This window comes from Sus scrofa, chromosome 1, assembly GCF_000003025.6.
Source record: "Sus scrofa isolate TJ Tabasco breed Duroc chromosome 1, Sscrofa11.1, whole genome shotgun sequence".
NCBI classification, from domain to species: domain Eukaryota; kingdom Metazoa; phylum Chordata; class Mammalia; order Artiodactyla; family Suidae; genus Sus; species Sus scrofa.
The window spans coordinates 134,484,535-134,501,065 of NC_010443.5; the positions used below are offsets into that span (position 1 = coordinate 134,484,535).

Here is a 16,531-nt window from a genome sequence, read left to right on the forward strand (position 1 = left end):
TATTGACTTTTTTTTTATATATAATTTATTTTTTTCCCACTGTACAGCAAGGGGATCAAGTTATCCTTATACATATACATTTTTCCCCCACCCTTTGTTCTGTTGCAACATGAGTATCTAGACAAAATTCTCAATGATACTAAGCAGGATCTCCTTTAAATCTATTCTAAGTTGTGTCTGATAAGCCCAAGCTCCCGATCCCTCCCACTCCCTCCCTCTCCCTTTCCAAATAAGACTCCAAATAAGTGTATGTTAGCCCTCCCTACCACATCCTCTATCTCTTCATATTTTACATCTTTTTGTATTTTTGGTTTTTCTGTGTTACATTTCAGCTATTTTTTCTCATCTATCTTCTAGTTTACTAATTCTCTCTTCAGTTATATCTAACTTGCTACTAAATACATCCATTGAGTTAAATCCATCCAATTTCAATTACTATATTTTTCACTTCAAGATTTTCTGTTTGATTTATTTTAAATAAGTTCCTTGCAGAATGTTTCAATCTTCTTTTACATCTTAAATAAACATCAATTATAAGATTTCTGTTTGGTAGTACCAGTAACTGGAGCCCCTTAAAGTCTGTTTCTACCGTTTCTACTGGTTCTCATTTATGTTGTCATGCCCTTTATGTAGCTGGGTACTTCCCACTATGTGCCATACTACTTGAAAAACTGCTTTATAAACAATTTAAATATTAAAAGAGTTAACTTTCTCCAGAGAGGATTCTGACTCGATTCTGGGAGCACTAGAAGTCCAAGACTACCTTAGTCCATTTTCAAGTATTAATTTTTGAGGCCAATAAGGTAAACTTGAAGCTAAAATACAGTCATGTAGAGCTGTTTTATTTTCAGTTCACATTAATTCCTAGGGTATACCTCTTTAGGGTCCCACCTCAAAGCTTGGGATATTAACAAGAGCTTTCACCTTTGGTGGACCCTGATCTCTAAGCCTTGTCCTGGCAAAACTGGCAAGGGTTCTGCTCAGGACTTGGCTAGACTACATCTGCTGAAAAGGTAATTAAATTAGAATTCAATGATTAATAAGTTAGTGCCTCACAAACCCTTATTTTCAAAAATTAATGCATTACTAACTAACCTATAGATTACAGAGGAAATCACAATAAAAGCAACAAAAGTACATGAAATTGAGCAGTGACAGCAGTATGCAGCAATAGCTGTGGGAAATTTATTGCATTAATTGTATATAAAGGAAAAAAGAAAAAGGAACTTATTTTATTCTAGGAAGTTCTAGCAAATTGGAGATTCCAGCAAACAAAATAAAATAGGAAAAGAAATAAGAGGATCAAGAAGGAAAGAAACAAATAAAATCCTCCTTATTTGAAGATGAGATGGCTTACAAACAATAAGAAAATCTATAAACAAAGTTTTTAAAAACTAATAAGAAATCTTAGAAAGGCAAATGGATATAAGATTAACATAAGAAAGAAACATAATTCTTATAAAACAGTAATATTAAATTAGAAAATGAAATATAAAAATAGATTCCATTCACAATAAAAACCATAAAGTATATATATATATATATATTTGGGGGGGGGTCTTCTTAGGGCTGCATCTGCAGCATATGGAAGTTCCCAGGCTAGGGGTCAGATTGAAACTGCAGCCGGCTACACCACAGCCACAGCAATGCCAGAATGAAGCCACATCTGCGACCTATACCACATGGCAATGCCAGATCCTTAACCCACTGAGCAATGCCAGAGATCAAACCCGTGTCTTCATGGATTCTAGTCAGGTTCATTAACCACTGAACCACGAGGGGAACTCTGACTTTTATATATATTCAACATAAATTTGTAAAAACTTTGAAGAAAGTTATAAAACATTACTGAAGAGCATAAAAGAGTGCCTGACTAAATGAAGAGATAATTTTACAAAGAAAGTATCATGGTATTATGATAGTATTAATTATATTGTCAATTCTCTAACACTAATCTATAATTTTAATTAAAATCCAACCAAATTCATGATGGAGTTTTCTAGTAGAATATAATAAATTTATCTTAAAAATCCATGAAGAAGAATCATGTCAGGAATAGTTAATAAATTTTGAAAAGTAAAAACAAAGTAGGGAACTTATTCTACCAGATATCAACATGGATATATGTCAAAAAGTGTTTTTAACCCTCTAAAAAAAGCATACTTCAGAACTATATACATACTTGTTACCACTTAACACTTATGCTATATAAAGTATAAGAACCACAAAATATAATTATCTTTTTTTGTTCATGGACATCTATGGATACAGTTAAAAAAATACATGAGGCTGATAAACACTAACTTAAGACAATGGTTATTACCTCAGGTGAAGAAGAAAGGAATCAGAGAGTCAGACATTCAAATTTTTTAAAAAAAATTAAAATCTTGAGGAAAAAACCTATAGAATAGTGTCATGATATCTCAATTCTGTGAAGTAAGCATCTGAAGCAAATATAGAGAGGTAGATTCAAAGAGTTCATTAGATTATTTTTTATTCTTTCCTACGTGTACTTTATTTTACAATAAAATTAACTAAGTAGAAGAGAAAAACCGAAAGGCTTGAAGAGAAGCTGAATAAATTGATCTTTTAAGATTTTTTTTTCCTGCTCTAAGTCCCACCCTATTCTAAATGCTCTGATTTAATTAGAGGCTTAAGCACCTCTACTTCTTTCCTTTCTAATTAAATTCAGGTTTTAACTTTTTAGAATGAGCCATAACATAAATCAGATAAAGAATAAGAAGCCTGGGTGACAGTCATTTAATTTTGCTTGCCAGACCAGATATCTGGTCATTTTTCTCTAAAGCCATCCCAATAACCTCAATACAATATAATAGATACGTCTATAAGGTCTATCAATTAATTATTTCTTCCTATAATAATTTACCGTGATTTCATTCCTTCTTTAATAAATCAGATAGAATCTACATTATTAGAAATCCTTAAGTTTGTAGTAATTTTATTAGGATTGCCAAAAAGAGTAGTAAGAGAGCAAGAAAAACTTAATAGATGACAGTCTGATAACAATACCTTGTATGTTAAGATAATTATAACCCTTCCCTTGTTGGTTAGAATTCAATTTTCTTCCACCTCTGCATGGATATTAGCTAGGATACACTTTGGTCATTTCCTCTCCCCTATTTCTCTTTTACTTCTGAGCATGCTTCTGTTTTCCTAAGCCCCAACCTGCCTACCTTTCAAACTATCATCCACTGTTTCTCTTTCTAAATGTCTTTGTCTAGGAGATCTTTGGTTCAGCAAATCTTATTCAGACTCCGTCCTAGGGCAATCTCACTTCCACCCTGGCCCCTTAACTGAAATAAAGGTACACAGAGACTTCCTCACCACCAAACCCTGAAGACATGCTTCCTACCTTAGCTGACGGCACTGCAGTATTTTGCACCTCTGACTATCTTCCGTTTTTTCAAAATCTTACCTCATGTGAATCCCAGGGGCACCATCTTCCAATACCTCTCCTCTGCCCCTGCTACCCTCCCATCTTTCTCTCTTTCACTGGCTGCTGATCCTCTTCTCTGGGGTTTCCCAGTTAAGCCTCCTCAACCCTCTTCCTCTCTTCATGTTACCTGCTCACGTGGGTGACATCATACCCTGCTATGTTCCCAGTATCTACTGCCATCACTCCCAAACATACATATATATGTATCTGGCCTCCACCTCTACTCAGAATCATATTATCAATTTTATGGCTCCTTAAAGGACATTTCTCCTATTTGGTCCCATGTGACTTAAAATCAAATTTACCACTCCCCTCCTTTCTCACCAATGTGCTTCATACTCAACCTCTCTTAAATCATTTATTTTCACACAGGCAGACACCTGGGCTAGAAATCTCTGGCCACGATCCCTCTCCATCACATCTGAAACATCTAAGGAGTCACCACGTCCCAGTGATTCTACCAACAAAAATTTTTTCACATTTGTCCCCACTCCCCTACACTACTAAATATCTTCCTGATTCATTTCCCTGATTCATTTCCTGCTTCTCTATATACCCTTTAATCCAACCCCTAATTCACCAACAATGCTTCTAAAATACACATCTGATTATGGTACCCTCTCAGCTTGAAAATCCCAGGAGGTGTCAACTACCTATAGGACAGAAGTCAAAGTCATTAGCACAGCATTTGAGGACTTTTTCAACCTGGACTTAGGCCCATTCTTTTTAGCCTCTTAGAACGTTTTCCCACCTTCAATCCCCAAGCAGTCTATACTTTAATCCTGCCACATCGCCAGGAATTACCATCTTCTTTCTGGAGTCTAGAATGTTCTTTGAATCTCTTTATTCTACTTGGAGAACTTCTACTCTTTAGAGTAATGACTCAGGATACTCCTATATTACATGCTATCACCACTATATCAAGCTATTTTAGAAAAGGGAATATGTCAAGAGATATCCTAGGATTTTTAGACCAAGTCCAATCCTCTCATTTTAAAAATGACAAAAGTAAAGGTCATAGAGATGAAATGATTTGCTTAAAGTTACACAAAATATTATTTTACACCAGGTACAGGTAAATCAAGGAAATAATAAGTTGTGCTACAAGCAGGATTTATTGGATTAATATTTCACTACATCATCTTAACAGATCAGAATATCACATATTTTAAGGCAGTTTTATTATTTCAGTAATCATAATGTATCTATGACCAATGTGTATAAATAAAACATAAATACAAATTAAAAAGCAAAATATACTAGAATACAAATTATATTACCAGTAGACCCCAATGTCCCAAGTTCCTACTTTTACCACCAAAAGATGCAATGAATGGGAGGTCAAATTTTTGAATGTTTCTCCTCAATGACTGTTCTTTTTTTCTACCACAAAAGCAAATTTTATATGACCTCACAACATGGAAAGTGATTATTTTTTCCAGGTAGTATGTCACTTCTCAGATTTAGCAACATTTAGTCCTTCAAAATTCTAGCTTTCTCTTACAAATTTCTGATAGATTCTTTATATATTCCAGTTATTTTTTTTAAATTTTATTGGGGTAGAGCTGATTTACAATGTTGTATTAGTTTCACATTTACAGCTAAGTGAATAAGTTATACATATGCATATATCCATTCTTTTTCCCCATGTAGGCTCTTACAAAACATTGAGTAGACCTCCCTGTGCTATTCGGTAGGTCTTTGTTAGTCATCCACATTAGTGTATCTGTTAATCCCATCCTCCCAATTTATCCCTCCCCTCAACAGTTTCCAATTATTTATTTTTTTTTATTTTATAATGATTTTTATTTTTTCGATTATAGCTGGTTATAGTTCTGTCACTTTTCTACTATACAGCAATAGTATTTGATCCCTGGCCTTGCTCAGTTCGTCAAGGATCCAGCATTGCCGTGAGCTGTGGTGTAGGTTGCAGATGTGCCTCGGATCCCGCATTGCTGTGGCTGTGGCATAGGCTTGCAGCTTTAGCTCTGATTTCGACCCCTAGCCTGGGAACTTCCATATCCCATATCTAAAAAAAAAAAAAACCACTTCTCTCTGTTTATAGCCATAAAACTTTTAGTATAGTTTATCAGAAAACTGTGCTTTGTTCCTTATAATAATGACTTGTTGAAACTGGACATTGCTGTGTAGGCCTAATATAGCAGGTCTATTTTAGGTCAATAGCTAAAGTGATTAAATTGTTTATTAAGACTTCTAGACATTTAAAGTAATCAGACCACAGTATGAGAACACGGAAGAAAATAATTAACTCCTTTCATTCACCATTGTTTATAAGGTACCACTTTCCCCACTGGAAGTTAAATAATCACTTCATAGGCCTAGCATCACAACTATTTCATTGACGAAATCCCAGTCTCCCCCAAATTACCTTATTTTTTTTCATACAGACTGCTACTTAAATGAAATAATCACCACCTTACCAGAAAAGTTGATTTTTTAAAATATTTACGTAAATACATAAATGCAAATATGTAATAAATATAAATATTCAACCTCACAATTCTTCAAGTATTGAAAGAGGTTTTTTTTTTGTTTTGTGTTTTTTAATGAAAAAGTCTCTGTCTTGAACTAGGTAATCCCAGGAAAAGAGATAAGTATATTAATGAAGGCCTACAGGGATCCACACCCTTCTTTGCAGCAACTTCAAATTAATCTTACAGATTCTGATCCACTTCACATAGTTTTCTTAAAAAGAGATGCTCATCAAAACCAAATGAAGCGTTCCCGTCATGGCTCAATGGTTAACAAATCTGACCAGGAACCATGAGGTTGCAGGTTCATCCCTGGCCTCACTCAGTGGGTTAAGGATTCGGTGTTGCTGTGAGCTGTGGTGTGGGTCACAGACTCGGCTCAGATCCAGCATTGCTGTGGCTGTGGTGTAGGCTGGCAACTACAGCTCCAATTAGACCACTAGCCTGGGAAACTCTATGTGCCATGGGTACGGCCCTAGAAAAGACAAGAAACAAGAGACAAAAACAAACAAACAAACAAACAAAAACAAATGAATTCATTTCACCCTCTGAAGTCTTGACTTAAAAATTTATTAACTATCTGTAAATAAAGCACTTTAGTTTCCTCTGACTGCTGAAACAAATGACAATGTATTTGAAGAAGGGGTCTTTGGGAGGTGGTTAGGGTTAGATGAGGTCATGAGTGTGAGGACCTTATGATGGGATTAGTGGCCTTAAAAGAAGAGAGATCACTCTGCATGCACCAAGGAGAGGCCAAGTGAGGACAGGTGAGAAGGTGGCCATCTGCAGGCTAGAAAGAGAGTCCCCAGGAGGACCTGACCATGCTGGCAACCCAATCTTAAACTTCCATTCTCCAGGACTATGGGAAAATAAATGTCTGTTATTTAAGCCATCCAATCTATGGTATTTTGTTATGACAGCCCAAAAGAAATAATACTTTTGGGGTCCTTTCACAATAAGCCAGACTTGAGGACTAATGATTAATTACATACTTCTCCAATATTCCCAGCTAACTAGCTAATTCTTCAAGTTGTAGGGCTAGGTCAGGTGCTCTCAAGTTCTTTCCTAAGTCTTTTTCTTGGAAAGTAGATTCTAAAAACTTCCCCACCCTCTATCCTAAAAATATGTATGCATCAGCTTAATTTATTACTTACACTGAATTAAATGAAGCAAACTAATTTTACTTCATGTTGTCCAATATTTTTCCCTCTAGATTTCAAATATTTTCTTGGTTTGTTTCTACAGAAAATGCCTTGAATGGACCCTCTTTTCTCAGGGAATTCCTCAGTTTATGAAATCCTGCTAGAATACCAAGTCATTCTGCCAACTCTTGCTCATCATAAGTGAGAATGAATGAACATCTAGAGGCTAATGTAATTCTGTGACCATATTGATACTTGTCTTATGTCTAATGAACACAATTACTTTTGTAACCTTTTCACAGAGTAAAAAAGTTTAGATTATTTAAAACCATTTAAACATTTCCGTATTCTTTTCTATACAAAAATATGTGTTCTTCCCTCCTAATCTTTCTTAATTTAATAGGTCACAGAGACCTTACACAAAACTAGTAAAAATGATTGACCAGATTGACTTTTAATGGTTATCACTTATAAAGATCAAACTATCATCTTCACCACTTTCTTCCCAAATAAATTTCAGTTATATTAACATAATGGTATTAATAATCTCATACCCTTTCTCTATCTTTTATCCCATATCCCCAGCCCCCCAATTACCAAACTGATGTTCTTCATTTAAGAATTTAACAAGGAAATGGAGGAATTGGCATAAAAGTAACTTCCTGAATACTTAGTGCTTCCACATAGCCTCAGTAGTGTTCTTACAAGGTCAGCAAATTATTTGAAGCTTTGGATGCTATATTTTCCCTACTACATTACTTTGTGGGGGGAAAAAAAAACCCTGGATTTCCAATCTTCTCTAAAAACATCATCATCATCATGATAGGACTATAATTACTCTACCACCACCCCTACTTTAATAATAAATGCTGGGAATATTAAAACAATAAATGGAATGCCTTAGAATGCATTAAGCTCTTCTCTTATTAGACACAAAATTTTAACTCTTACCACAAGCCTTTTATTCTCAATTCACAGTCAAATTCTTCTGGCAGTTAATCTCGGCACTTAATGTCATCCACTCTAATAAAACCAATCTTAAATGGCTGTAAACGCTTTCCCTACTTCTCTACATATCTTATGAGAAACCAGAGGAGGAGTAGAGATAGAGTTCAGTCACTAAGACTATGCACACAAACAATTATGTTCTGTTATACCCTAACTTTTGTCAGAATATCCAGTTTGTAACCCTTCCCCATTCTGTTGAACTCTACTAGTGCTAATTAAGAGTAGACACTTCACAAATACCCACCATCGCAGTGATCATGGTGGTGACAATATCAAAGGTAGCAACATTGATGAAAAGCTTCTTAGGTGCCAGCACCATTTTAATTATCGTCACTACTGACAAAAGTAGTAGTGGTATTTAAGAAACAGAGAGGGAGGAATATCTTAACCAAATTAACACAGCAAGCATGTGAACACAGTTTGTCCTCAAATCCTATTTTCTTAATACAGTATCCAAATGATCAAACAAAACTACTTTAAAGAAAGGAGTTCTGTTGTGGCTCAGTGGTAACAAAGCCAACCAATATCCATGAGGACATGGGTTCGATCCCTGGCCTCACTCAGTGGGTTAAGGATCCAAATTGCTGTGAGCTGTGGTGCAGACCCAGCTTGGATCTGGCGTTGCTATGGCTGTGGCATAGGCTGGCAGCTCCTATGCCACCCCTAGCCTGGGAACTTCCATATGCCTTGAGGTTCAGCCCTAAAAAGACCAAAAAAAAAAAAAAAGAAAGAAAAAAAAAAAAAGAAAAAGAAAGAAAAAAGCAACAGTACCCCAATATCATAAGATTCTTAGTTGTAAATAATCTCGTTTCAATAGAAAGGGGGATTACTAACTACTGTTAGACAGCTCATGGAATCGCCTGAAGGACCAGAAACTGAGGCTCAGACTCATACCTAAGAATCACGCCCAAACCAACCCACAGGAGTGCTCCATTCAGACAGCACAGACACCCCCATGACCCTGTCCAGGGTGATGAGAGTTCCACGAGTGGAGCCTCTGACAACTGGTCACTCCTATTGCAACACTGGCCAAAAGAATGGACCCTGCATGAAAAAAAGTCTTCCAATTTTCACCATGAAAGTTCAACTTGGCAGATCTGAATTCATCACCCAGTCAAGTTCATGTGCAACTACTGGCGTGTATGAATGCAGTTTTAGCCATAATTTGAAGTGATATTTCCACTATGTTTATAATTAGAGTTTTAAGTAAGTATATGTTCAAGGTCTTTAAAGAAGACATAATTGTTGAAAATGAGTAAGAGATCAGGGTTAGAGGTGATTTCTTTATTTTTTTCCTGGTTTTAATATTATTTATGTAAGAAATAAAAACACAGAAAAGAAAAATGCACCTTTTCCCTGACATGTGCACAATATCCTAAAAACGTGACTGGGTTTCGTGTATGTTCTCAAAATATACCATCCAACTAAAAAATGCAATAGCAGATGCCCCTAATTCCCCAGAACTGCAGCTTACATTGTGTTAGATTGTAGTAGATTTTCCCAATATTTGGGTGTGCCCAGTGCATCAGCAGTTCCAAAGAACTGCGTGTCTCAATTTTTAGAAAAAGCCTGATTTTGAGAGAAGACATTGTCAAAGTAACCTCTCAGAGTTCCTGTTATGGCTCAGTGTAGGTAAAGAACCTGACCTGGTCTCCATGAGGATGCAGGCTCAATCCTTGGTTTCGCTTAGTGGGTTAAGGATCTGGCATTGCTGAAAGCTGCAACACAAGTCAGGGATACAGCTCAGTTCCAGTGTTGCTGTGGATGTGGCATAGGCTCAGAGCTGCAGCTCCAATTGGACCACTAGCCCAGGAACTTCCATAAACTGCAGGTGCGGCCCTAAAAAGAAAACGAAAAAAAAAAAAAAAAAATGACCTCACGAGGCTTGCACCCTCTTGGCAGATCAGAAGCAGCCAGCAAGGCTGCTTTCCCTGATACAAACACTGAGGTAACTCATGTTGGGCTCCCCACAGTCACCTCTCTGCTCTACACTGGCCCACCTGCGAGACACCTGCCTTGGTTTTCTCTCAACCTGTTTTGAACAAGTTAACAAGGAGGAGAGAATCCCATAGGCAGGCCCAAGCACCCCCAAACCACCCACAAGCCTGCTCCACTCCACTGAAGAAAACTAGATCATGTCCAGATTTGACCTACATGTGACAGTAAAAGTGCTGGAAAATCTATTTTGAATATGAACTCTCAGTTCTAAGATCCCAGACATCAAGGAATGTATACTGAAATCTATCTCTAAGCCTAAGCAGATTGAAAAGAATCAAATGCAGGTGACACTGTGATGAAAGAAACAAACACCTTTAAGAAGTTTTCTTCACGAGTTTCCCATACATAAAATTCTAACCATTTACGAATAGTCATCATTTCAATGAATTGTGTCCAGTGAAAACGGAAAAAGAAAGATACATTCACCATGAGGCTAATTTATGGTGTCACTAAATCTAGCAGATTGAAGGATTTCATTTAGTCTATCATGAATTTCTACAACAAAGCAATTTTATTAAAAGCTCTTAGGGGAAAAAAAAAAAAAACAAAAAACCTGAACTTCAGTCAGTCAACAAAAGCTTTGCCTAAATATTATAATTATATGAGATTATATACTTCCCACAATTCTGAAACACTAACACCAACAATACATCTCTCTAAATAAGAGGACAGCAAAATGAATTTTTTCAGGAATTAGAATAAAATAGGTATAACACTTTAGAATTTCAGATAAATTATATTCTTAAAACAATACTCGGTATCAGTTGGATAAGACTAATATTACTGTATGCAGATTAGAAAACGCAGACTTCAAAAAAAGTTACTAAAACATACACAGAAGCATCCAGTTCCTAAAGGATAGAGCCTCTCAAAACTGCACTACTGCAATTCCAAGTCCTTGAGACCCAGCTGCTCCCAGTTCCCCTGTCTACCTTGTCTAAGACGCAGCTTTCATCCTTCTGGATAAGAGAGTGCCATCTTCCTTCCAGAAATGACATGAAGGAAGAGTCTGTATTACGTGGTTTACATTTTTCTGTACCCACATTCAATATGCTTTTCTGATGGTTTCTCTTTATATTCTCTCAGTGGTCCAATATACTGTTGAAATAACTACAAAGGCAAATATTCTCCTTCAGAATTGCTTTTAGAATGAAAATATGGAGGATACCAGTGAATTTTTAAAATGACTACACCAAAACTGAACTGTACCAGAACACTGACAAATGTATGTCCCAGGAAGGAAAATCAGAAGAAAAACATGTGGCTTCAAACCAAAACACAAACAAATCAGCTGGGCAAGCCTGTGTACTTTAAAAAATCTTAATTTTAAGCATTTAAAAACTTACTTAGAAGGATCTCTCGTTGGCTCTTGGGAGACTAGCACTGCTGTTTCAAGGGCTCTCAACAGAATTGCTTTGGTCTAAGAGTTCATGAAACCTTTCAGACTTCTGGATTTAGTGAGCCCATAAATAAGTCTCACATTGAATTTTACTTTAAAGTATTTTTCTTGGGAGTTGCTGTTGTGGCTCAGCAGTAACAAACCCAACTAGGATCCATCAGGATATGGTTTTAATCCCTAGCCTTGCTCAGTGCATTAAGGATTGCCATGAGCTGCAGTGTAGGTCACAGATGCGGCCTGGATCCTTCATTGCTATGGCTGTGGTGTAGGCCAGCAGCTGTAGCTCTGATTCAACCCCTAGCCTGGGAAACTCCATATGCCACACTTGTGGCCCTAAAAAAAAAAAAAAGAAAAAATTAAAAAAAAAAATTCTTCTTTTCTTTGTTTGATTTTTTCATTAGACTCTGAAATAAATCTTGAAGGCAGAGGTTCCTTTTACCTTTATATCTTTTTAACTTTATATCATCAACATTCACCACGGTGCCTGGTACACAACAGCCTTTGAAATTATTACTTAAATGAAGAGCAAATCTCCTCCTCCCATTATTAACATGCACACACATCATACCCAACACCATATCCATTTTAAGAGAAAATGCAAAAACACTAAAGCAATAGTGTTCCTCTAAATAAGAGGACAGCAAAATGAATTTTTTCAAGAATTAGAAATAGGTATAACACTTTAGAATTTCAGATAAATTATATTCTTAAAACAATACTCGGGCCACATCACAGGGGATGAGGTGCAGCTGCAGGGGATAGAAAATCCAAAATAACTGTGGATTAAACAGAGCAGAAATGTGTCTCTTCCAGTGAAGCAATTCTGCTTCAGGAAGCCCTGGGCACCTAAGGCTCCTTCCAGCCCAACACCCACCATCTCTAAGATGCAGGCCTCACCCTCAAAGTGAAGACAGTGGCCTCTGCATTCCAGATATCAAGGAGGAGGAGGGACCCTGAAGCAGAGAGACAAAGGCTATCTTTCAAGTAAGGCTCCACACAAAACCTGTAATTACTCTGTAGCACCCAGAACTCAGTCCCAGGCCATGTAAGCTGTGAAGGTACCTCTGTTCTGGGATGTCATATACCTGATCCAAATCGAGGACCATGGAAGGAGAGAACAGATACTGGGAGGAAATGACAGTTTCTGCCATGAGCACAACACTCTATAAGTGAACTCGACAATCATAAGCCAAGCTGCTAAAATAATCAACAATGCCAACACAGCTTCTCTGATGTTTTCAGTTCCAAGACACCCTCCCTTTAGTATAATATTTACTATCTTGAGGAATGGAGTATTTGATACTCAAATCACAAAGCTTTTTTTTCTTTTCTCTTCTGAGATAAAAATAACACCGAGAAAATTTAAAAGCCTCTTATTTTATGAGACCTAGACGCTTCATTTCATCTCAAAAGAGAAGTAGGTAAACTATCCCTTCAACTGACCCTGGATGATTTTGTGTAAAACTTCTCAGTGTCTCTTCACTTCGCTAAATCCAGTGCTTAGTTTTGTACATTAAGTAACTACACAGTTAGAAGCCACTCTTGTTAAGTGTTTAGTTCATGTATTCAGTATTTCAACAAATATTTATTAAGCATCTGTAGTGCTGGAGAGTGGACTCTCAAAAGGCATGTTGCATTTAAGACTCAGCCTCTCCAAGAGTTTTACATTTAAAGCATATTGCTTTTGCTAAGCAAAAAACACAGTTACTCTCAGAAACGAAGAACTCCTTACTATTTCAGTATAGTGTATACCTATAGTGTGTTCAATGAATATAGTTTCTCCAACCACATCTGTATAAATTTCTAAGTGAAAAGACCAAAAAAAAAAAAAAAAAAGTCTTCCTATAGTAAGTTCTTTCAAATGACTTGATAAAAAGTATCTTGGTACAAAATGGTACACAGATAATTTGCATAACATAATTCTAAGAGAATGAGTCAGAAGCATCATTGCTCTTGTAACCTTGACCCTGAATTTGGTCTAAAAACTATATGATGCTATAACACACGAAAATGGCAACATTTAAAATTCATAGTGGCACAAAACCATTACTTTTCCCACCAGATACCTTGAACTTTAATAATGTCTGACCTGGTTGGCCAATAAGTTCTAAAATCCAACAGAGGAAAATTGCCAGTATTAGATACTGCTGGAATAAGTTTTCATTTAGAAAGATTTTCAAGTTCTCTTAAAAACAGGTCACCAATTCTGTAGACACTTAATTTTCTTAAGACAGTAGCCACTGAACAGACCAGATATCTTACTATATACAAAATAGAATCCTGCCAAAAGCCAGACTTCATATATACATATAGGCTGCACTTGTGGCATGTGGAAGTTCCCAGGCTAGGGACTGAAACCTGTGCCACAGCAGCGACCAGAGACACAGCAATGACAAAGCTGAGTCTTTAACTGTTAAGCCACCAGGGAACTCCTAGATTACATTTATTCTTATTAGCTTTATACATAAAGTAAAAATAAATGCACATCCACTCCTGTACACACAGTTATATATGCACCAATCCACATCAGAGAAAGTAAAGAAAAGGAGATTGAAGGAAAGGTATTCATTTATTTCCCAGGATGAATGGCACAAAAGCCAGGATCTCATTAACTGCCCAAAAGAGATGATATACTATACAGCTGAGACTGGATAAAGAAGCTGGATAATCACACGTTTATAATTTTCGCATTACACAAATGAAAAGATTTATAAAGGCACAATTTAAGGTCTACCTTGCTCGAGTCACTTAAAAGAAGCAAAGTGACAAGAGGAGCAAGCAATTAGCTGCTTCTTCCCAATACTACAATTTCAAGTGGCTTCCTTACATGCCCCCTTGTTTTAGTCAAATATCATTTCAATGTGCAATTATCCTTTTGCTTTGATGCAGCTGTCATCTGTTTTGTTTTTTATGCAAATACCTGCCTACTGATTGAAAATTATGGTTGGTAAACTGTTGCCTAGATATTGCTTGTAAATGACTTTGGCAAAATATTCACTCTTCAAGACCCCTGAGATAATTTTTAGCCATAGTAGCTATGGAACTAGAGCTAGGGTACATGTTCTTCTCAGTAAGTCAGAGATCTAGGGTGTGGTCCAACAGATAACCAGACAAAGGAGATGTTCTCATTTAATTTTTCTCTCCCAGACATCATCAGAAGTTTCACCTCAGAGTTCCCATTGTGGCTCAGCAGGTTAAGGACCTGATGTTGTCTCTGAGAGGATGTGCGTTCGATCTCTGGCCTTGCTCAGTGGATTAAGGATCCAACATTGCTGCAAATTGCAGTGCAGGTCATGGAGGCAGCTCAGATCTGGTGTTGCCATGGCTGTGGTGTAGGCCGGCAGCTGCAGCTCTGATCTGACCCCTGGCTGGAGAACTTCCATGTGTCACTCATGCAGCTGTAGAAAGAAAAGAAGTTTCCTTTCAAATCTTTACAAAAATGCCAACCTCCAGATTGGCAGGGCACTACATCTCTCTTAAGAGATTTAACACAGCCCTCCTTTATCTTCAGAGCATCTCAGTGCAAGAAGCAGGAGCCCGTGCCTCCTGCCCAGACAAACTAGAGTTCCAACAGAGTTCAGTTACTTGCCCAGGGTCATGCTGTGGGTCAGGACAGCTGCAAAACTGGCTTTGGAAACCAGACCTCCAGTCGTGTCTTAGATCTGCAGGCCTGGATCTAGTAACCCAGGAAAGGTGTTGGACTCTTTGTCACACCCACCTAAAGGAATACGTTTCATAAACCAAACCTGATTAATCACGCTTTAAATGCAATTAAATGTAGTTCAAGTTTTTTAATTTCAAGCTTATAGGGCCTAGATTCTTTATAATTATATTATTTTTTAAACCATATTTTTACTGACTTGCACAATTTTTTTGATTTTTAGCATTTTACTAACATAGCTCATGTCAGATTGTCACTTAATTTAGATGATATAATCAAGATACATTTATGTGCATAATTTTAAAAGGCAAAGGAAAAGAGGAAAATATTAACCCATGTCTGATCTTTTAAGCTGTATTCAAGAGATGGCTTGCCAACTTTTTTTTTTTTTAATTTAACATATCATGTGAAAAAAAAACATCTTTCACCAAAACAGTATGTTTCATCAAACAAAAAGAACTTCATGAAAGAGCAGTAATATTTTCCTTACAAAAAGGTTACAGATATTGCTATATGGACTTCCTATACCCTCCTTCTGGAAGTAAGATCCTTTTAAAAGAATAATTCATGTATACCATCAATAAAGACTAGAAGGGCATACATATAAATCATATACATCTGATAAGGGACTTGTGTCAAGAATATGTAATACTCCTACAACTCAATAATAATAAAAAGACAACCTAAATAGGCCAAGAATGTACTAGACATTAGTCCAAAGAAGATATAGAAACAGGCAATAAGCACAGAAAAAGATTTTCAACATCTTTAGTCACTGAGAAAAGGGACATCCAGGCCACAAGAAGATGCCTCAGCACCCAGCAGGAAGGCTATAATAAAAAAGACACACCAAGAAGAAAAAAATAAAAAAATTGGCAAGGATGTTGAGAAACTAGAACCTCATACATCGCTGGTGGGAATATAAAATGGTGCAGACACTTTGGAAAACAGTTTGATAGTTCCTCAAAATGTTAAATAGTATTACCTAGAAATTTTACTCCTCAAAATGTTAAATTGCATCACCCAGAAATTGTATTCCGAGATATCTTCCCAAGAGAAATAAAGACATATGTTGACACAAAATCTTACGTACAAATGTTCATAGAAGCATTATTCATAACAGCTGAAGAGTAGAAACAACTAAATATTCACAAACTGATAGATAAACAAAATGTGGTATAGTCACAGAATGGATTATTGTGCAATAAAAAAGAATGCAACAACACAAACAAAGCTCAAGAACATTGTGCTAAGTTAAAGAAGCCTATCATATTATATAATAATACTTAAATAAAATGTTCAGACAGTAAATCTATAGAGACAGCGGAATAAGGGGTGACTAGGTAGGGCTAGGATGAGCAAAAAGAGGAATGA

At 36.6% G+C, this 16,531-nt stretch overlaps 1 protein-coding gene across 5 annotated transcripts in view; it reads right to left on the reverse strand.

The window, feature by feature from the left end:
• The window catches only part of C1H15orf41 (chromosome 1 C15orf41 homolog), a 237,799-nt gene that overhangs the window by 183,459 nt on the left and 37,809 nt on the right, over window positions 1-16,531 (reverse strand). The gene's annotated exons all lie outside the window — the stretch shown is intronic.